Source organism: Ascaphus truei, unplaced genomic scaffold (assembly GCF_040206685.1).
Source record: "Ascaphus truei isolate aAscTru1 unplaced genomic scaffold, aAscTru1.hap1 HAP1_SCAFFOLD_610, whole genome shotgun sequence".
Lineage (NCBI taxonomy): Eukaryota > Metazoa > Chordata > Amphibia > Anura > Ascaphidae > Ascaphus > Ascaphus truei.
The window spans coordinates 79,035-102,725 of record NW_027456943.1 but is presented as its reverse complement, the minus strand read 5'-3'; the positions used below and the strand labels follow the sequence as shown (position 1 = coordinate 102,725).

Below are 23,691 nucleotides of genomic sequence, written 5' to 3'. Positions count from 1 at the left end.
AAAGTCTTAGTGATGCAGACATAATGCACAAAGTTTCGGGAAAAATCCCTTCTTTGGGTGCATAATCGTACAGCTCTGGAAGGGATTTCCCCCGAAACGTTGTGCATTATATCTGCATCATTAAGACTTTAAATGTCTATTTGACTTTTGTCACCGAGTTTTTGATCACCGCAGGATACTATTCTGTATTTAAGTCTAGGGGGCGATATATGCTGGGATTCTCACTTTCCTGCTAGAGCCCCAACCCCCATCATCTTTGGCTCCTTTGAAGTGACTGACCTGCTGCATTCTTCCTTTGCTCAGCCATGGTGTAGATTTCCTGCAGGTGTTTCTTCTGATCATTACTTAGCGGGGCTGTCAGCGAGTGATACCACGAGAGATCTTGGCCCTGCACCCCTAAACAAGACAAAGTCTCATCACATCCATGCGTATATACAGCTCATAACAGTCTGGAAGATGCATGCCGTGGAATGTCCCTTTTACTAGGACATTGGCAGGCTGTATTTCACAGCTTCTCGTGAGGCCAATATCCCTGATGCCCATTACTAGGTGCTACTTTTATTCGAAAAGCATCACCTGGGTGATTTAAATGTCACCGAGTATATTTCACACATTGAAATCAGGCACTAAAAAAAAAAGGACTTGCATTTATGCTATAATAAGGCTGCTGGCTAATGACTCAATGCTGGCTCCTCCTACACCACATCACATGGAGAAACGCGTAGGAGACAGCATGGAGTCAGTAGTGTGTGAAGTGGACACAGAGGAAGTCATAAGCTGTGAGCGGAAAATCTTGACATTTGCAGCAAAGTAAGCTGATCACCCTGCTTCCCTGCTACCCTTCCAAGCTGCTATACGGCGACTCTGGAGGTGAACCGGAGGAGAAAATTGGAAGACGCCCAGCACGGTCCCATCTGACAGCACACCAAGGTGATCCACGGCCCCCGCCTACTCACGGAGGTAGTGAGTCCCAGCAGTGTGAGCGCCCGATCCAGCTATGTGGCAGGACTGCCCAGGCGTTATCCCCAGAGAGGAAGGAGCTGACAGCCAGCAGCATTTAAGGCTACCACCTTACTCACAGGCAACTCTGACCTTTACACACTTTTACCAGTTCAGCTATATGATATTTAGCAATATCACTTTTAACAATTGTTTATGTATGTAATGTATGTTTTTGCATTAGTAGTGCACCATATATGTATATTTTAATTACTATTGACCACTCACTTTGAAGGTGAATATAAAGTTGATTCCATTTTTCCATTGCGCCTCCACTTAATTTCTATTTCTAAACTGCCCTTAAAGCCCGACATGTCCTAAAATATTTCGCTGCGCCGTCTTCTCTAAATACCATGGGAGCGATGTATCAAAGCAATTTTGGAGCAAAATGTAAGCATGGTTTCCATCTTGCACCTGCATGCGTCAATGCATCAAGCACTTTGCTCTTCGTCTTGTTCCATGGGCTTGCTTGATACTTGGGAACTGACAGTATGAGATACATAACTCAGAATATAATGAGATGTGTCAAATTCTGCACCTCCATGTCTCACCTCTTCTCCCTTTAATCGGTGTAAAACGAAAAACAAAAATGTGAGAGGGGTATAAGCTTGTGCCTTCTAATATTCTGCACCAGATTTAAGAGACGATTTCTTACATTTGTTTGATGCAGATACGCTCCAGCAAAATGGCACAATGTGTCAGAACTTCTTGCCAACAAAATTGCTTTTATACAGAGCTCCTCCGGTCTCTCTCCTCCAAGCCCTTTAATTAGAAGCATTTCCCCACTTAACCCCACTTTCATTTTTGTGCCGAACCACACTGAGAAGTAAAGGACTGAGCAAAGCTTCTGTAAATAACTGGTATTCATCAAGGGCATCTACAGAGTCCAAAGGAGTACTGAATCCCTCCAAGGCAGTCTCCTCCAGAACTTAATCGTCACAGTCGTCCTCTTCCTCCTCCTCTTGCCCGAGGTTCTCCTGCATTGTCTGACCTAACCCGTTTCCTTCCTCCTCATCACTCGGAATTTCCTCTTGAAAAGCAGAGAGCATGTTCAGCATGTTTACAGCCCGTCACCAAGGGAGACTTTCAGCTCCTCCGTCTCACACACACACACACACACACACACGACTTAATGCAACACAACATTATGCATACACATGAAGGCACATATATTGTGTTACACTAAACTCAGAACAATGTTTTGCACACACACACAGATGAAATGCCATCCTTCACAATGGTTTATTCGTGCAGTAACAGACACACATTTTGTATACACAAATCCCAAACTCCATCTCCTGGAAAGAATGGCACATACGTGTTACAAATATTGCTGCAGCTACACGAATGCAATCCCGATATATTTATTTCGCAGAATTTTTTTAAATGATAGTTTATTCCCTGTGAATATTTTATGTGTTAAAATCGAGACATGGTCTTTTTGTGATGCTCACGTAACACTTGTTTTAATATGGCCATGTATTCTTTCTATGCGAGTGCTGTTGGGGTGTTAAACTATTTACATAAGCAACAGAAAAACACACTACCAATGTACTGTATATCCTTTGAACCCTTCTTTGTTTTCCCTGTAATGCTACATACAGTACAACCCTAAAAATCGATCCCTAGCCATGTCTTATTAATATGCTTCTTTTAACATGCAGGATAAAGCCTGCAATTCTCTATTGTAATGCAACATTTAATATCTTTTTGTTCCAAATAGATTATTTTTGTTAGGAGTTACATACAGTGTTTAAAAATAAGAAGTATGTTGACCAAGGCAAGTTAAAATCCTGAATCCCAATGTGAAGATTAGCTAGTCTTTCCCAGGCTACCAGCTTAATGCTCTATCGTTATCTTCCCAATAATTGATGGCTTTATTATTAAAGTGTGCTTAGGACCGAGGACAGAGGATTCTGGGATGTCACGGCTGTGCTTTTTTCCTAATGTTGCAAATATATTACCATCTCGGAACATTCCTGGTATACCAGTCGGTCTCAGTACACCCAGAGCCTGTCTCCCTTCCTGAGAAAGGAGTGAGCCAGAGGTTCTTACCGCTTTCCTCAGTCTCAGTCTTTGGGTCCTGCAAGGATGGCCGCTGGTCAGGCTGCTCACGGCTTGCACACACCTGTCTCAGCCCAAGGAAGAGAAGCAGAATCGAAGGTACAATGAGGGAAACAACAGCGTCGACTGATGGCGGTCGGTTTGAAAGCTCCATCAGAATGCTGAGTCCTATTATACACACTTTCCGGTCATGCAGCCTACAAGACAAGCAGCAGATCATAAGACAGACATGGTGCATAGAGCCTGACAAAAAATACTGCTAAGAAGCTTCTATCATATTCCCCACATTATCATGAATTACGGCTCATTGGTACAAACCCCAGCACGAGTGGCGACTCATCACATACATCACAAATATCACAAATATCACCATTAGTGATGGCTCAACGCATACAATAGAAGCATTAATGCAGCATACCCCCTATATTGAGAATCTTTTCTTTGTCCGAAATCTGAACCAACGTGCCCACTGGTGCGGATCCATACTGTTCTTAGCTGTGTCCTGCCCTGATGACATTGAGGATTCCTATTTGGTCTGAAGGAGTGAGCCTTGGATGGCAGCCATGTGGATTACACAAAATGGTCCAAACATACAGGTACAAAAATGGGAAATATCTCAGGAACCCGGGGGTTAGGGTTCAGTTACAGCAGGGGTGTCCAACTCCAGTACTACAGGGCCACCAACAGGTTAGGTTTCCAAGATATCCCTGCTTCAGCACAGGTGGCTCAGTCATAATGACTAAGACACCTGTAAAGAGCAGGGATATCCTGAAAACCTAACCTGGTGGTGGCCCTTGAGCTTAGGAAAATGGATGCCTTGAGAAAGCTCTTTTTTTAGTGCAAAACGCGTTGGTGGGGCAACACCACTGTTCATTTCTGTCCCATGACCAATAAATAACTTTTTTAACGGAAAACACACTTTCCCTTTCATAATAGTTTTTTTTTCAATTTTGGATACATTCAGTAGTGCTCTGTTACTCCTTCCAAATAATCTTATCCCGGTGGCCCTTGAGGACAAGAGTTGCACACAACCTCCACCGTCCCCTACCCCCGAGCTACAGGGACCCTCCAGTTTCAGAGTTTGTTAAAAACAAATAAAAATAAAAAAACAGCAGAAAAACAAGGTTAAGTAGTGGGGATTGTTGCTTTAAGATGGGCGACAGGTCATAATTTGCAAGAGAATCTTCAGTACACATCACAGCGACACGATCAATGCACACATGTACCCTCCATATATGAAGTTCTGAAACGGTCAGCTTTACTTGCCCCAGGAAGCAGTCTGTATCATTCACCCACTGATTGACAAACTGTGCAGTGATGGGCTCGGAGCTGTGAGGGAAGCAAATTTGTTCCAAGGTGTTCAGGAGCAGAGCTGGGTTATAATACAGAGATGCAATGACCACCTGCAGGCACATGGTCCGCAGCTGACTGGACTTAATGCCTCGTGTTAATCTCTCCAGCACGGCCTTCACGAAGAGTGGGATACACTAAAGAAAAAGACACGGCCACTCAGCAAATGCATTAAAGACTTCCAGGGTAGCAGCGGAACAGAGAGCCCGAAGAGCTATTCGAATGCAAAGATTAGGAATGTCTTCTGGTATATGTGACCCATCTACAGTATTATCATTATCACCGTATAAAGCGCCAACATATTCCACAGCGCGGTACAATGGGGGAACAGGATGATATCAATGACAAACAGAATAACAAACCAAATACGGACAAAAAAAAGCACGAAGAAATACAAAAAGGTGATGAGCGCCCTGTTCCTCAGAGCTTACAATCTAAATGTTGAAATCCAAATGTGGTAATAAATGAAATATTACCCAGCCATATACACACCTGCTCTCGCCCATGCCTCTCTGCCACCTCTTCCCCTGCTAATTGTGTTAATACTGACTAACCTTTAAAACTCGCCTCACAAATCAAGCACCCCAAGAGCCTGCACTCATGGCTACTGTCCCACACCCACAGTCACTCCTACCAACCATTGAATCCAAGCACTGCCATCTACAGCACTTATTTCCTCATCTGCTATCTCTGCAAGTCTGCCAACATCACATTTAGATTGTAAGCTCTTCAGGCAGGGATTTACTTCCTATTGTCTGATTTTGCTGCACTTATTGTATTATTATAATTCCCTATACTGTATTCTTTGTGCCGAGTACACTTGTAGCGCTATATAAACAAAGATATACATACAATTATATTACATATATCACAAAGGTTTGGTCCTGAAGAACTTTAAAGCGAACTAATGCCAGTGACATGTTCAATGGGTTACATATAGATGATTGATGCTTTTTTACCCAAATATGACACCTTTAAGTATTTTTAAATACTGCTTCAGTTAGTGTGTAAACTTGGTGATCTGAGACCTGAGAAAGGTGTGATTTCCTTTGACAGCCCCCTTTTTTCTCGTGGCCATGTGCTGCTAGGACAGCCAAAGCCCTCTTCTATCTCCCTAGCCTTATAACGTACGTATGCATGTCTTTATTTGTATAGCGCCCCCATGTACATACAGTAGCGCTTTACAGCAGCAATACAAATAGCATAATTGGATACATAAGAATATAATATGACATTGGGAAAGGAGTCCCTGCTCCGAAGAGCTTACAATCTAACTGGCAAGTAGGAAGAACCTGCAGACACAGTAGGAGTGTGTTATGGTAAGTACGACTGCAAGGAGGGATTGTAAATGTATATGAGATGTATAGTACTAGCCAAGGGAGCTACCCAAATACTTCATTAAGGGGGCCTGTATGAAGATAGGCTTTAAAGGTGGAGAGAGCCAGAGAGAGACAGTGTGGTATTGAGGGGAAGGGAATTCCAGTACACACACACACACACACTAATGCGGTGGGTAAAACACAAAATAACAGGTGCATTACTCCACAACCCAGAATCCTTATTTATAAAGGACTAGGGGCCTCATGCAGTAAGCGCTGATAAGGCTTTTTTCGGCATTTTTTCCCCTCCCGATTCATTAAACGCCGATAAGTGGGAATTATCGGCAACTTTTCTTCCGGAAAAAAAATTATCGGCATCCGGCTGCCGATAAGCCACTTATCGGCACTTTTTGAATCCGGCTGAATTCAGGTAGCCCCGATCAGCTCTTCGGTGCTGATCGGCACTCCAGAATGGAGAGTTTTTCAGCAATTCAGCCCGCCAACTAAAGGCCACTTCATTACCTTAGCGGCTAACCGCTAAGGCAATGAAGGGGTTAACCCACCGTGCCAGCTTTATTGTGGGTAGCAGGGGTGGGTGAAGGGGGTATTTGGCCCTTGTTGTTTGTTTTGGGCTTGCGGGGGGGGGTTGCGGGTGCACTTAACCCCTTCACGACCGTAGCAGTTAATACCGCTACGGTCATGAAGGGGTTAAGCCCTCCCGCTACCCACCCGCAAGCCCTAAACAACCACCGTTGGGGCTAATACCCCCTTCACCCACCCCCACTACCCACAATAAAAAATAATCACACACACCAGCCCCACACTAAATAAATAAATAAATCTAAATAAATAAATAAATATCTCTATATAAATAAATATATATATATATATATATATATATATAACCCCAACAACCCCTATCATACACATATATGCACATCAATGATACTATAGGCCGGCGGTGGCCCTCGGGTGTTACCCGCAGGCCTGCAGTACCAATTATGTGCCTCCCCAAATTAATGTCAAAACACATACATACTTATAAAGAAATAACCCCCCCCTTAACCCATACAGTATAGTAATGGCCACAATTACTATTATCCACAAAGGGATAATAGTGAATGTGCCCATTTTAAATACATAAACAGTAATAAATACATAAAATACATATAGCACTCACCCATGCCCGGCTGGCACGATGAAAGCCATCCTCCTCTTCATCCTGCCCATGCCCCCTCCGCTGCTGCAAAACAGACACAAAAATGAAAACATCCAATGTAATGTCCCCTAACCCCTTAATCACCATAGCGGTTATTAACTGCTACAGTCATTAAGGGGTTAACCCACCCTCACCCACCACTCGGGACGCCTACATAACCTTCCACACTAACCCCCCACCCTGTGAGGCCTAACCACCCACACCCAGTACCCACAAGGGAGGCCTACCCACATACCGTTGGGGAACCCCCACCCCCCCACCCCCAGTACCCACAATAAAAACAATACAGTGACACACAATAAACATCATTATATTTATTAAATACATTACCCACCCCCTGTGCCCCGCCATAAATACAAGATTTATCCTTTTACAAACAGGGTTCATAACACAGCCCCACGCGAGTCCCCGGTGGGCTGGCGGGGCACCTGACAGACATACAGGGTACCAGCAGCTCGTTTCAAACAGGTTCTGGAGGCCTGCTGGTGGGTCCCGCCAAGCGCCATGGCCCCCAGGTGGTCTCCTTGGGTCACTGTGGGCCACAATTGGGTCCCCACGGTAGGCCCAAGGATGTCTGGGAGCCCCGGGTCAGACCCACAGGTGTCTGTGGGGCCTCGGGTGGTTCCCACGGGGGTCTGGGGAACTCACGAGTGCTCACTACGGGTCCGCGGTGCCCCCACGGATGTGGGACCACCGGTTCTTCCCCCCAGACTACGGGTCCGCGGTGCCCCCACAGATGTGGGACCACCGGTTCTTCTCCGCACACTACGGGTCCGCGGTGCCCCCACGGATGTGGGACCACCGGTTCATCCCCACAGGTGTCACCCATGGAACCACCAGCCTAATACCCATGAGATACCTGAGGATCCCGCAGGTGGTCTCCAGAGGTCTCACGCAGAACCTGAATGTAGAAAAAATAAACCTGGCCTATACATTCAATACATACATCCCCCCCCTCAACACCTACAGTACAATAATGTGCAAAATAACTATTAACCAGACAGGGGAAGTCTATCCCTACTCTGATTGGCTCTAGTACCATGTGACAGGCTTTCAATGACATCACATCCGTTCTCCCCCAAGCCTCTGTCACATGGTATACTAGAGCCAATCAGAGTTGGGATGGAGTTCCCACGCTCTGATTGGCTACCGTACCATGTGAGGCCGGTCATGTTTCTTTTCATGATGTTATCTTAAAGGCAATTGAAGCAAAGCCATTCTGATTGGCTGTGCTTTCATTGCCTTTAAGTGACGTCATCATTTTTTTTTCTAGGCCAAAACACATGGTTTTCACGGCCCAATCAAGGCCGTGGGAAAAGGGGGGTCCTCCGGCGCGTTGTTCTGCTTGTGGCTCCACGGCATTTTAGATATATAGGTAAAGGAGAGAAGAGAGGGGACCACAGTAAGGGACCAACACAGTGATTATACACAACTCTTCGTTTGATTTGTGAGGGGGGGGGGGGATTGGGGGTGGTAGGAGATCAATGGAGAGATGAAAAATACTGCTGAATGAAAGGAGACACACTTACATCAGAGTGTCTAGTATCTTGAATTCTTGTACTCTTTTCTTTATGTAGCTGTATTTGGTTGAGGGTGAGGAAAAGCCTCCTGGTATCCTCCTTAGCAAAAAATATAAAGGGAAAAAATTGTGCAATAAAATTTATTAACAATAGAAAAAAAGAGATTGAACACTTACAAGCGGCCGATAATTTCAGGCATAGAGAGGAGATGCTGCCAGACTCCACAACGAATCCCTTCCTGGGTTGGAGTGGTTTGTCCTGGCTGTTTCCCTGTTGGCAGATGATTGCTGCGTTGATCTTCACTTCGGGTGGCTGGGATTGAAGGTTTCCAAGAGCCCGTGCACAGGCTATGTCCTCCTCAAAACCGGCCTGTCCCTCAGCATACACAGCATACAGATTTCAGCTCCCTGCTCCGGTGCGCATGCGCATGCGCAGACGGCGGGATCGCCGAGCCAGATAGTACAGGGAAAACAAGTCCTCACTACGGTGGCTTGTAATGGCCAAACGCGTTTCGCCAATGCTTCCTCAGTGACGTGTATAGGCACAGGGTAACAGCAGTCTTATATACACTGTAGGATCATCAAATTAACTCCAAAGGTGCTGGTTTTGTTCCTGACATAGCTGTAGGTTCTTAAACTCTATTGCTCATACTTTCTTGACTTAGTGTCGTGATACAGATTATACATAGTGATTAAATATGTGATTAAATATAGACTCATAGCGTCTCAAACCACTATAGAATCAAACACAACCAGAACCCTTCTTGTTTGAAATTCTCCATAGCATCACATCTTGCACCTAGCCACTTTCAGTCAGAGTCTGTCAGAGTTAAAGGGATCCCTAAGGGCTTCTTTACATGTGGAAATTGTTCTATGTGTAAGTATGCTCATAGTACTAAATATGTTGAGTCCAATGGAAAAAAACATTACATAAAGGAGTTTCTAAATTGTAATACGGCTTTCACCATATATCTTTTAAGATGCGGCTGTAATAAAATGTACGTAGGACGCACAATTAGATCAGTTAAAACTCGTATTGCAGAGCATGTAAGACTTATTAAAAGAAAAGACACTACACACCCTGTCCCTAGACATTTTTCTAGATGCCCTGAAGGAGGTATAAATAATTTTTCATTCACTGCAATCGAGCATATACCATGTCATGCTAGGGGAGGATACAGGGAAGGTGTCTTGAACAAACAGGAAATGTATTGGGTGTACACCTTGAACACACTCCATCCGGCCGGAATCAACCAAGACTGGGAGCTTAAGCACTTCTTGGTGGGATAATGGCCCTTTGTGGAGGGGTGTTCAAGGTGTGCTACATTGTGTTGAAATATGCCCTAATATCGTACTAATATATATTGTGTTATATATATAATGATAAATTACCCACTTTGCATATAGAGATGTTCTGACAAATATATAAATTATCTGTGTTCACAGAATGTATTTCATTTTCTTTATGAAGGTTATGACCATATCCACTTTTCAACCAGAGTAAATGAATAATTAATGTAATATCAATTGATAGATTAATCGAATACCAGCAGTTGTAGTACACTCATTTCTATGTTTTTAACTTTATACAGCATTAGGCTGTTTTTATTTATTTTGTTCATATATGTATGCATTTTTGTATTTTTGTATTTGTGCATGTCCCCCCATGTCGTGGGTTTGGTAATGAGAGCAATCACTAGATTATAGCCCATTCCTGATTGATCAGGTGCAGGTTAAATTGACCTTTATTTTGATTGGTTGTTGATCTGACTCACCCCCTATATGAACAGGGACATGTTTGTATGAACGGCACTCTTTGAAAAAGTCCGGGATAGGACGAAACGCGTCAGAGTGATCATGCTGTACTGTGCTGGTTACTAATAAAGTTTTTTACACCATACGTTGGCTGAGTGAAGGTGCTGTGAACCTCGGGAGCATTTTTTCTCTTCTACTTGTGACGTCACATCCGGTTGGAGCACGCAGACGCCATCCACAGCGGGATCCCTCCATTGCAGAGTCTCCGGATCAAGCTGTGAGCTGCAAACAGGGACGGCTTTTCTTGGGGACCTCCACGCGGTACACAGGGGAGACAGGTGAGGTTTATGGTAGCCGGGCTGTGATTTACTAGGGGGCGCCCCTCGGGAGGTGTCCCCGTGTACCTCTACCGGTGTTCCAATACCCCACTCCCCATGTTAGTATCGGAGGTACCCCATATTCATATTTATACCCATATTACTAAATAATGGGCGTCCAACCTTCTGTCTTTAAACGCACTCCATAGTGCCTGGTTAGTGGCCTCGATATTTGGGGGTCATACCCTAGTTTTTTCTCTTGAGGAGGACATAGCCTGTGCACGGGCTCTTGGAAACCTTCAATCCCAGCCACCCGAAGTGAAGATCAACGCAGCAATCATCTGCCAACAGGGAAACACCCAGGACAAACCACTCCAACCCAGGAAGGGATTCGTTGTGGAGTCTGGCAGCATCTCCTCTCTATGCCTGAAATTATCGGCCGCTTGTAAGTGTTCAATCTCTTTTTTTCTATTGTTAATAAATTCTATTGCACAATTTTTTCCCTTTATATTTTTTGCTAAGGAGGATACCAGGAGGCTTTTCCTCACCCTCAACCAAATACAGCTACATAAAGAAAAGAGTACAAGAATTCAAGATACTAGACACTCTGATGTAAGTGTGTCTCCTTTCATTCAGCAGTATTTTTCATCTCTCCATTGATCTCCTACCACCCCCAATCCCCCCCCCCCTCACAAATCAAACGAAGAGTTGTGTATAATCACTGTGTTGGTCCCTTACTGTGGTCCCCTCTCTTCTCTCCTTTACCTATATATCTAAAACGCCGTGGAGCCACAAGCAGAACAACGCGCCGGAGGACCCCCCTTTTTCTACCAGTATTCACACAGAGGTTGGTGAATCACCTCTGAGAGACTCAGGCTGCGGAACTGCATTGTGTCAAGGACAGGAGCCATATACTGAACAGTAGGATAACTCTCTTTTGGCGCAACTTTCCTCTTTTTTTTATATCAAGGCCGCGGGAACCATGACGAAAATGTGACGTCATAGGCCTTTAAAAGCCTATGTCATCTCATTTTGAAGGCAGACGCAGAGGAGGAAGGACCTCCTACAGAAGAAGAAGGCCAGGGCGTGGCCGAAGAAGACAAGAAGACCCCAGAAGAGAGCCGCAGATAGAAGAAAGAAGAATACAGATGAAGATGGATTACAAATAGAAGACCCGTGGATTGTTTTGGATTTTTATTTCAATGTTTATTATTTTATGGTTTTTTATTTTATGGGTTCCTGTGCGTGGTGGATTGGTTTGAGAGTAAGCTGTTCAACGGGAGTCGGTGAGTGGGTCAAGTAATGGTAAGTGAACTAAAGAAATGTATTTTATTTAACTTGTTCTTTTTTTTTTAAGCTTTTTTTACATGTGTATTTATTTATTTTTGGTATATCATTTCTTGCCACTGTATGTATGTATGTATGTATGTATGTATGTATGTATGTCTAGATCGATATATACATACAGGGTAATAAATGATGTTGTTTTAAAAGCTTGATTTGCTGTGTTTTAAATTATTTTGGCTATGCTGCTATGCATAAATGTGTGTATCATGTATTTTAAAATTACATAGGTGTAATTTAGGTCAGGGTGAGGCTTGCTTTTGTATATTGTATTCTTTTTGGTACTTATATTTTATCAGAGGTTAACTTGTTCTGTTCAACGATTGAATTAGTTAATTGTTTAATTGTTAGGGATGGAATGTAAATTATTTAGGGATTTAATTAATGAATGCTAATTGATTTATGGTTACTGGATTGGTTTAAATAGTATACTTGTTTGGATTTATTGGTATTTTGTTTGGAATATGTTATTGTTAACATTCATTTGCAGAATGTATATGGTACATACTGTAGATTGTATGCATCATGTATACAATGTAAATGCAATGTTTTCAGTGGCATTTGTGGCTTGTGATTGACATTTGAGGATTTTGATTGGAAGATCAGATTGGATTATTAAAGGAAATTGATTTTATTGTAGTGTGTCTGTATGGAGAAGTGGTATTTGATAGAGCATGTTTTTGATAACCCTTCTACATTTATTTTGATATTAGTTCATCATGTGTGTGTGTGTATATATATATATATCCAAAGAGAATGACCTAGGCGCAAGTGTTTGCTGTAGTAGAATCTGTGGGAAATAGCAGTAAGGACGAAGGCGCAAACAGGGATATCCTGAAAACCTGACCTGTTGGTGGCCCTTGAGGACTGGAGATAGCCACGCCTGCTCTAGAGACACAAAGGCACAGAACAGATAATCTTTGATGCAGAGCAAGGTGCTTATTTCCCAAAACAGTCTGATGCGAAGATCTGCAATCAAATGTTTTGCTTGATTGCATTTGCTGTGGATGACCAGCTGTTCCAGATTCGTCGTAATTTGTTCCAGATCCCAGAGTGGATACAAGGCTTGATTTTATCCTATACGCTGTGAGTGCATATCATACCTTCTGGTGGTTTAATTGTTAGAACGTACTACCCTATGTTTGTTTTTCTTGTCTCCACTTGCGCCTAGGTCATTCTCTTTGGAAATCTTTCGTTACCAGCCCGTGGAGCGGTAGACCTTTTGGCTGCAGACCGAGTCAGGGAAAGTTAGATTGTAAGGGTTTATACCCTCCAGTACATGTGGTAATTATTTTATTTATTAATTTTAGTGTGATTGCGCTTATTGTATTTCTGTCTTATATATATATATATATATATATATATATATAAAATAAAATAATAAATAGATGATACCGTTCTATGGCTAACGAAATGCTTTTATTTGTGCGAGCTTTCGAGATACACTGATCTCTTCTTCCGGCGATGTTACAATGAATGAAGCAAGCAAAGGGAATACTTAAAAACAGTGTCTCTTGGAATGTTATCTGTGCTTGTCCTTCCCCGGGTGTGGATGAGATTTATGGCTAGAGGTGTTAAATGGTTCCTGAAAGAAAGTGATGTAAGAGTGTGTTTGTGTATCTGTGTGAATATAAATGAATGGAGAGCCCACAGTGTAAACAGGGCTTTACAAAAGGTGTGTGTGGAGTGGGAGTTAATAAAAATGGTGTGGGTAGGTGTGGAAATGTGGGAGATAGTAGCATAACTAAAAGTGTGTTGATACTATGTGGTCCCTATTGGTGAATAGGGATGGAAAAACAAGGAGTATTGGTATGTGTAAGAGACAGCTGTGTGTGCATACATATAGCACAGTATGTACAGACATGGTCTTTAGCGCTCATGGGAAGAGAGTTCACTTGTGTCAGTAATGACTCATAAAATTTCGATCTCTGTTTAGGCCACCGTTAAGTGTCCCGAAATGTTGCATACATTTGTATTCATGCAACCGTCTCTCTTTCGGTGTTTTAAGATTACCTTTGAGTATGGCAACCCTCAGATCGTTCACCTTATGGCCAGAGTCAGAGAAATGTTCGCCGACAGGACTGTCTCTTGTTCCGCGTGTGATGCTGTGGCGATGCAGGTTCATTCTCTTGTTTAGCCCCTGCCCCGTCTCACCTATGTAGTAGCAGCCTCCTGGGCATTTCATGCACATGATGAGATTCACGACATTGCTGGATATATCTCTGTTTATATATATAGATATAGATAGATATATAGTAAGAGAAAGAGAGAAAAAGCCCCAAACAAAAGCACTCTAGTATACCACTTCAAAGTACAAATACACAAAATCTTTATTGAATAACTGTCACAGAGCAAAAAATATAAAAGAAAGCAGAGAATAATTAAAACAAGGCATGGATCCCCTGTGCGTAAAACTTGACATAAATCCTCCAACAATTAAATCCAAATAGGAAAAAACCGTGAGCATACAGTTGTATTTGCATATTTGCTTTCCTGTGGAGGGTTTTTGTCACTTTTTTTACTCACCATAACTTAACTCAGTATTATGGTTTAGCCTATCCCATAGCCTCTCTTGCATACTCAGTTAAAATCAACCCCACACTGATGAGACCCATCAAGGTCGAAACAGCTGTCTGTGGGTGGTTTTCTGGGTATGCACCTTAACCCTGGCTGTGCTCAAAGCTGTGACCATGCAGCAAGCTTAAGCCTATAGGGAACCATGTTAAAAATGGTTTTTGAGGCAAAAAGTGACACTGTGTGCTCATTTGCATGTCATTTCCCAGAATCCCTTGCTGCAGTGGAAGTGCTGTATGCTGGGTGATAATGGGGAAAGGCGGGGTTGCAGACCTGCCTAAGACATGCAGATGAGCATACTGTTGTATTTGCATATTTGCTTTCCTGTGGAGGGTTTTTGTCACTTTTTTTACTCACCATAACTTAACTCAGTATTAAGATATATATATATATATATATATATATATATATATATATATATCTACTATATATTTCTGAAAGTGTCCTATGTGTCCGGGTCTGTATGTGTCTCCCTGTGCCCCTCCCCGTGTCCCTAGCGGCAATCTCATTGGACCTTGGGCCAGGCCAATGAGATTGCTCCCTTGGGCCGCCCACCCCCGCACACCTCTCATTGGCCTGAGGCGGAGTGAAGGGCACACACACACACACACACACACACACATCACTATACACACACATCACTATACACACACATCACTATACACACACATCACTATACACACACATCACTATACACACACACACACATCACTATACACACACACACACACACACACATCACTATACACACATCACTATACACACACACACACACACCACTATACACACACACACACACACCACTATACACACACACACACACACCACTATACACACACACACACACACACACACACATCACTATACACACACACACATCACTATACACACACACATCACTATACACACACACACACATCACTATACACACACACATCACTAAACACACACACACACACACACACATCACTAAACACACACAACCCCCCCCCCCCCCACACACACACACACGGTGTTACATACATTAACGGGGCTCACAGTGTTAGCAGCACATCTCCCGCTCTCTTCCCCACCGGTCCCGGAGGCTCTGCCTCTCCCTGTTTCCCGCGCTTTCACCCCCCCCCCTCCATGTGGGAGCTGCCGGACGGGTGAGGGAGCTGCCGGACGGGTGAGGGAGCTGCCGGACGGGTGAGGGAGCGGCCGGACGGGTGAGGGAGCGGCCTTCACCCCCCTTCACCTTCCCTCACTCACTTCCCCTCCACCCCCCCCCTCGGCGCCGCTACAGTCAGCGGGGGAGCGGAGTGAGCGAGCGCGCGCCAGGGACACAGCGGGGGAGCGGCCACAACACGCTGCCTCCCGCCTCAGATCCACGTGGGAACTGCCAGACGGGTGAGGGAACGGCCGGACGGGTGAGTGAGCGGCCTTCACCTCCCCTCACCCACCCCTCACTCCACTTCCCCTCCCTTCCACATCCCCTCCCCCTCCACCCCCCCTACCCCACCTCCACATCCCCTCCCCCTCCACCCCCCCTACCCCACCTCCCCTCCACCCCCCCCTTCACCTCCCCTCCACCTCCCCTTCACCCCCCCCTTCACCTCCCCTCCACCCCCCCCTTCACCTCCCCTCCACCCCTTCACCTCCCCTCCACCCCCCCCTTCACCTCCCCTCCAACCCCCCCTTCACCTCCCCTCCACCCCCCCCTTCACCTCCCCTCCACCCCCCCTTCACCTCCCCTCCACCCCCCCTTCACCTCCCCTCCACACCCCCCTTCACCCCCCCCTTCACCTCCCCTCCACCCCCTTCACCTCCCCTCCACCGCCCCCCCCTCTCCACCCCTCCCCTTCACCTCCACCCCTCCCCTTCACCCCCCCTTCACCTCACCTTCACCTCCCCTCCACCCCCGCTTCACCTCCCCTCCACCCCCGCTTCACCTCCCCTCCACCCCCGCTTCACCTCCCCTCCACCCCCGCTTCACCTCCCCTCCACCCCTACCTTCACCTCCCCTCCACCCCCACCTTCACCCCCCCTCCACCCCCACCTTCACCCCCCCACCTTCACCGCCTCACCTTCACCGCCCCCTCCACCCCCCTTCACCCCCACCTTCACCCCCCTTCACTCCCCCTTTACAACCTCCCACCTTCCCACCTCCCCACCCCTTCCCACCTTCCTACCACCTCCCCCCCTTCCCACCACCCCCCCCCCTTCCCACCACCCCCCCCCTTCCCACCACCCCCCCCTTCCCACCTCCCCCCCTTCCCTTACCACCTCCCCTCCACCCCCCCTTCATCTACCCTCACCCCCCCTTCACCTCCCCCCTCCCCCCCAGCCCCCCACCTCCACCCTTCCCACCTACCCCCTCCTCCCCTCCGCCCCCCCCTCCACCCCCCCTCCACCCCCGCTTCACCTCCCCTCCACCCCCGCTTCACCTCCCCTCCACCCCTACCTTCACCTCCCCTCCACCCCCACCTTCACCCCCCCTCCACCCCCACCTTCACCCCCCCACCTTCACCGCCTCACCTTCACCGCCCCCTCCACCCCCACCTTCACCCCCCTTCACCCCCACCTTCACCCCCCTTCACTCCCCCTTTACAACCTCCCACCTTCCCACCTCCCCACCCCTTCCCACCTTCCTACCACCTCCCCCCCTTCCCACCACCCCCCCCTTCCCACCACCCCCCCCCCTTCCCACCACCCCCCCCTTCCCACCTCCCCCCCTTCCCTTACCACCTCCCCTCCACCCCCCCTTCATCTACCCCCCCTTCACCTCCCCCCTCCCCCCCAGCCCCCCACCTCCACCCTTCCCACCTACCCCCTCCTCCCCTCCGCCCCCCCCTCCACCCCCCTTCACCTCCCCTCCGCCCCCCCAGCCCCCCACCTCCACCCTTCCCACCTACCCCCTCCGCCCCCCCCTTCACCTCCCCTCCACCTCCCCTCCGCCCCCCCTTCACCTCCCCTCCGCCCCCCCTTCACCTCCCCTCCGCCCCCCCTTCACCTCCCCTCCGCCCCCCCTTCACCATCCCCCAACACCCCCCCCCCTCCGACCTCCCCTCCGCCCCCCTTCACCTCCCCTCACCACCCCTCCGACCTCACCTCCCCTCCTTCAATGCCTTTCGTCCGCCCTCCTGCCTCTGCCTTTCGCCCACCCGCACTTCTGCCTTTCACCCGCCCACCGCTCACACCCCTGCGCCACACAGCCGCCGCTCGCCCTCAACAGACACCCGCCACACTCGACACACACCCGCCGCCTCTCTCCCACCCCACACACTTGACACACACCTGCCTCATCCTGCCCCTACGCAACAATATCACTGACCAGCTGTCACCCGCACTCGCCACACACCCGCCGCCTCACACCCTAGCAGGACCCCGACCCACAGCCAGCACTCACTAACCACCCGCCGCCTCACACACGCTCACACCCTAGCAGGACACACGCCTCACATTTTCACATCACTTATGTCACCAAAATATACATTGTACTGTGGTGTGTTTACAATAAACCATTTTTATACAACATCGTATTACATTTTCTTCCATCTTTCTTTTCAACATTATTATCCAACCTTTACAACAAATAGTCACCTATTGTTCCACCATTTATAAATAATACTACCTATTACGCATTTACATCCCGGGCAACGCCGGGTCTCTCAGCTAGTATATATATATATATATATATATATATATATATATATATATATATATATATATATATATATATATATAAAACAAAAAAGTGTGGCGCCAAAAAATAAAAATATAACTGTGATATATTAAATTAAATATAACTATAATTAATAAATAAAGAGTTGTGTAAAGTGAACAATGTTTGAAAATATCAAACATCTTGTAATATATCTTGTAAAATATTCATCTTGTGGATTTTCCTAATGGGAAACCATCAAATACAGTTTGAGAATAATGTTTGGAAATATACATTGCAGTACAATGATTGATGAATTTATGTGGTGTCAAAATGTTTAAATTTTATTGTTAGTGTTAAAAATAATGTCATGATATCCTTTCTGTTCCCATACTATTGTTCATTATTGTTTATTATTGTGTTTTAATCGCACATTTGTAATTATTGTATGTTTATTCCTTAAGTGCATTAGTCCCTATCAGCCCTTAGAAAACCAGTCCCCAATATGATTAGCATCTATGGTATATATTAGCTTTATCTAATACCACTCAGGTTTTATTAATCACCCGATCACGGGTTGCCTGGCAACGGACTGGCTATAAGAGGGCTGGACTTGATTCCTTTCGACATCAGCCCTTTGAGAAAGTTACCGGTCAGGTGACGAAACGCGTTAGGGTACTGAGAGCGCGATCACGTCATCACGACGACGACGCGCACGCGCAGCAGCCTACACCAAGCGCGGGAATATACGATCGGCGGCCATTGAAAGTGTGAGCTGGAGCTTTGGACTCTGTACAGAGAGCGAACGGAGCCTTCATCATCAGGTCCCTGGTTATCGTGTCTGGCAGCCCTGAAGGAGTCCACGGAGACGTGTTCCAGTATCCAGAACCGGATGGTGGTGATATTATCACAAATTGTCTTTTAACTATTTGCATCCTGTGAGTGCGATTCCTACCCCCCCCACCCCCCATCCCCTTTCCTTGTTTTAATAAATTTTATGCAATATTATGCTATGGGGCGTGCGCTCTCTCTCTTTTTCTGTCTATATATATATATATATATATATATATATATATATATATATATATATATATATATAAAGCTGTGACCATGCAGCAAGCGTAAGCCTATAGGGAACCATGTATAAAATGGTTTTTGAAGCAGAAAGTGGCACTGTGTGCTCATTTGCATGTCATTTCCCAGAATCCCTTGCTGCAGTGGAAGTGCTGTGTGCTGGGAGATAATGGTGAAAGGCGGGGTTGCAGACCTGCCTAAGACATGCAAATGAGCATACAGTATATTTACATTTGCTAAATGCTTTGCTGTGAAGGGTTTTTGTCACTTTTTTTAACTCACCATAACTTAACTCAGTATGGTGAACCCCATCCTTTCGCTTCATTGCGTAGCCAGTTAACCAACCCCACACTGATGAGACCCATTAAGGTCGAAACAGCTGTCTGTGGGTGGGTTTTCTGGCTATGCATCTTAACACTGGCTGTGCTCAAAGCTGTGACCATGCAGCAAGCTTAAGCCTATAGGGCTCACTCCGCCTCAGGCCAATGAGATGGCTCCCTTGGCCCACCCGCCCCCGCACACCTCTCATTGGCCGGTGTGGTCTAACAGTATATACACACACATGTCTCACCCCTCCGGATTGCCCGCCCCCCACGGCTCTCATTGGCCGGTGCGCTCTAACCCAGGGGTTCCCAACCCCTGGCCACACTGCTGCTGCTGCTGCCTGAGGTGAGGTATTGCTGGGGAGGGGGAGGGGGAGGGGAGTGTTTGACCCCCTCCAGCTCCGTTTTTGACCCCCTCCCAGCTTCGTTTTTGAGCCCTCCCCCAGCTCCGTTTTTGACCCCCTCCAGCTCCGTTTTTGACCCCCTCCCCCAGCTTTATTTTTGACCCCTCACCAGCTCCGTTTTTGACCCCTCCACGAGCTCCGTTTTTGACCCCTCCCCCAGCTCCGTTTTTTACCCCTCCCCAGCTCCGTTTTTGACCCCTCAGCTGCGTTTTTGACCCCCCCTCCCCACCCCCCCCGACATACAGTAGAGGCAACGTTTATTCTAAAATTTGCTGTAAACTAGCCGGGTTACATTCTGGTTATGTGCTGGGTATGTGCTGGGTATGTTCTGGGCTAGTTTGAGGCACGTTTAAGGCATTTCTGCATTGACTAACGACCCATAGGATTAACACAGCAGGGATCCCGGGCAGTCCAATTCAGTTTGAATGGGACTGCCAGGGACCCCCGCTGTTAATCTGATAGGCAATTAATCAATGCAGAAATGCTGGGGCTAGTTTAAGGAAAGTTTAAGGCATGTATTCAGAATGTACCTGGGTGTTTCCTGGGTCTTTTGGGGAATTAGCCACTGGTTTTTGTTCGAATAAGAGTTGCCTCTACTGTACACAGTCACAGACACACTGACACACACAGTGACAGACACACTGACACACACAGGGACAGACACACAGTGACACCCCCCCTTGCCTCCTGCCTCCCCCTCTCCCCTGCCTCCTCCCCCACCCCTGCCTTCCCCCCCCCCACCCCTGCCTTCCCCCCCTCTCCTGCCTTCCCCCCCCCGCCCCTGCCTTCACCCCTGCCCCTGCCTTCCCCCCCGCCCCTGCCTTTCACCCCCCTCCCGCCCCTGCCTTTCACCCACCCGCCGCACTCATGCCTCTGCCTTTCACCCACTTGCCGCCAGCACTCCCGCCACCTCCCGCCTCTGCCTTTCAGCCACCCGCCGCCTCACACCCCTGCGCCCCACAGCCGCCGCCCTCACTCAGACACCTGCCGCCTCTCACCCACCTGACACTCGACACACACCCGCCGCTTCCCACCCCTACGCACCGACATCACTGACTAGCCGCCGCACCCACTCACCACCCACCCGGCGCCTCCCGCCTCACACCCACCCGCCACACTCACACCCCTATGCACCGACATCACTAACCAGCCGCCGCACACACTCACCAGACACCAGCCGCCTCACACCCGCTCACACCCTAGCGGGACTCCCACCCACAGCCTGTACTCCACTACCCACCCGCCACCCGTACTGAACACACCCGATGCCTCACACCCACCCTAGCGGTACACACACCTCACATTTTTACATCACCAAAATATACATTGTACTGTGGTGTGTTTACAATAAACCATTTTTAAACAACAATATCGTATTACATTTTCTTCCATGTTTCTTTTCAACTATTTATAAATAATAATACCTATTACGGATTTACATCCCGGGCAATGCCGGGTATATCAGTATATCTATATATCTATATATATATATTTATATATATATATATATATATATATAGGCTATACGATACCGTGTAAGCAGATATCAGAGGCAGCACTCCAGTAGATAGTCAAAAAAAAGTTGTTTAATGTGACATATAAACCAACGTTTCGGTCCTCCACACGGGACCTTTCTCAAGGTGATGAACAAACAGAGTGAGTCATAACACATATATATACCCTAAACCCCCAAAGCAAACAGGTGCAACACATGATGTAAAGTGATAATTGCTTAAATGCTGTATGTAGGAGCTGCACAGTAGCACCAGACTGTCAGATGACAGTAAAAACGCTTTAACACTCCTGCCACGTCTGCAGTGTTAACTGCGCATGTGTGTATGGGAAGTTGAAATGTCAGAGTGCTTCTACTCCTGTCACATGATAACGGGCCAGTGGAGGGCGCATCTAGGCAATGTGAATGGTTACTGCGCATGTGTGAGCTTAATGCTGTAGCAGGGAAAGATAGGATCTTAAAGACCTGTAAAATCGCTATTGCGCATGCGCGAACCGCCGATAAATAAATAAATAATGCGGAACTTTGCGCGATCGCCAGCTGATGTGCTTGGGCTTAGCTGCCACGAAAATGTGTTGTGGGAGACCCTAGTGCACATCTGAACTGTGTAGAGCCAATCTATGCCCCAAAATGAGTGCTGATACTCATGTGTACTGTATGGCCCCAAAGAGAATTCAATGGGAACAGTAGGGAGCTAATGCGCATGTGCAAACTGACAAGCATAATTCAATAAAATATGATGACTGGATAAACTCAATGTCTGCTCTCTGCTAATATAAAGAATGACTGTGGGACCAGGCAAAGCACACCCATACTGATGTCCCATAGTGGATACATCTGCTGTGTGGCAGCAGGACTGTGTACCCGAAGGTAGAGTCTGATGCTCTGCATCATGTAAGCAAAGCTGCCAGCTTAAAATATGTGGTAGCATAAGCTAATGTAAATGGGCTATCAAAGAAAGGACGTTGGTTAGCCCCTGCACAAATATCATCATGAAACATGTTGCACCAACATAAAACACCAATGTAACAGTGCAATACAGTGATCCCCAATACATGTGAACATATAACCTGAGATGAGCTGACGCATTAATAATATGCATATATTTGTATATATTGTGTTGGACCAGAATCAACAGTGTATGGATGGACCTGTGTATTAATAGATTACACCAACTTGCCTAATACCGTCTAAATAACATCAATAAATGGGTGAAGTATTGAATAAGCCTTCTGAGATAAACATAATCCTATGAGGCATGACAACTTGTATATGCAGTATTTACAATCGTGACAATGTATGGCGGTGGCAATCGTGGTGTCTATTGGCTATGTGCAGGAATTGGTATCATAGCATAAAGACAACTGCTGAAACAATAAGGTATATAAACATTAATTGGTGGTAATAACCAATGTATAGAGACAAGATAAATCCTGTGGAATAGAATTATAATGTGTGAGTCCGCAATTGATAATGCAAGACCTATCCAGTAGATAGCTGATCTGAGGACAAAGAGATACATGAAATAGTTAAGTCATTGATACAAAGCAACTGGGTCCCAATTGGGCACCGTGTCTGTCATAATAGATAGTTCAAAGGAAACAGCTCAGCGACACATCTTCATTTAGTCCGCGTGGACTTAATGTGTCCAATTTATAGATTGTCCGTGCCTCCAGTTGAAGGAGAGCCTTGTTGCGGTCCCCTCCCCTGGGGGACAGTTGAACTTGTGCAATAGGCATACACCGTAGAGTAGCTAGACTGTGCTGTTTTTCTTTAAAATGACGAGCCACCGGTTGTTGTGTGAGGTCCTCCTTATTGTCGGTGTCTGCCAAGGCCTTCCGGATTGCAGACCGATGTAAACTGAGGCGTTCTTTAAGCATCCTAATGGTCTTGCCAATGTAGTACAGCCCACAGGGGCACCGGATGATATACACCACATATTTAGAGTCACAATTCATGAAGTCCTTGATGTGAATGCGATGTCCTTGATGTGGATGTGGGTAACTTTTGCCCAATACCATATACTGGCAGTTGACACAACCTCTGCATTTATGCACTCCAACTGGTCTAGTCAACCAGGACTGTTTCTTGCTGTATTTGGAACGCGGGTCGGCCAACCCACATCCACATCAAGGACATCGCATTCACATCAAGGACTTCATGAATTGTGACTCTAAATACGTGGTGTATTTCATCCGGTGCCCCTGTGGGCTGTACTACATTGGCAAGACCATTAGGATGCTTAAAGAACGCCTCAGTTTACATCGGTCTGCA

At 46.5% G+C, this 23,691-nt stretch overlaps 1 pseudogene; it reads right to left on the bottom strand.

The window, feature by feature from the left end:
- Positions 1 to 160: 160 nt before the first annotated feature.
- On the bottom strand, positions 161 to 23,438 carry LOC142485593 (importin-8-like; annotated as a pseudogene).
- Between the last annotated feature and the right edge of the window lie 253 nt (positions 23,439 to 23,691).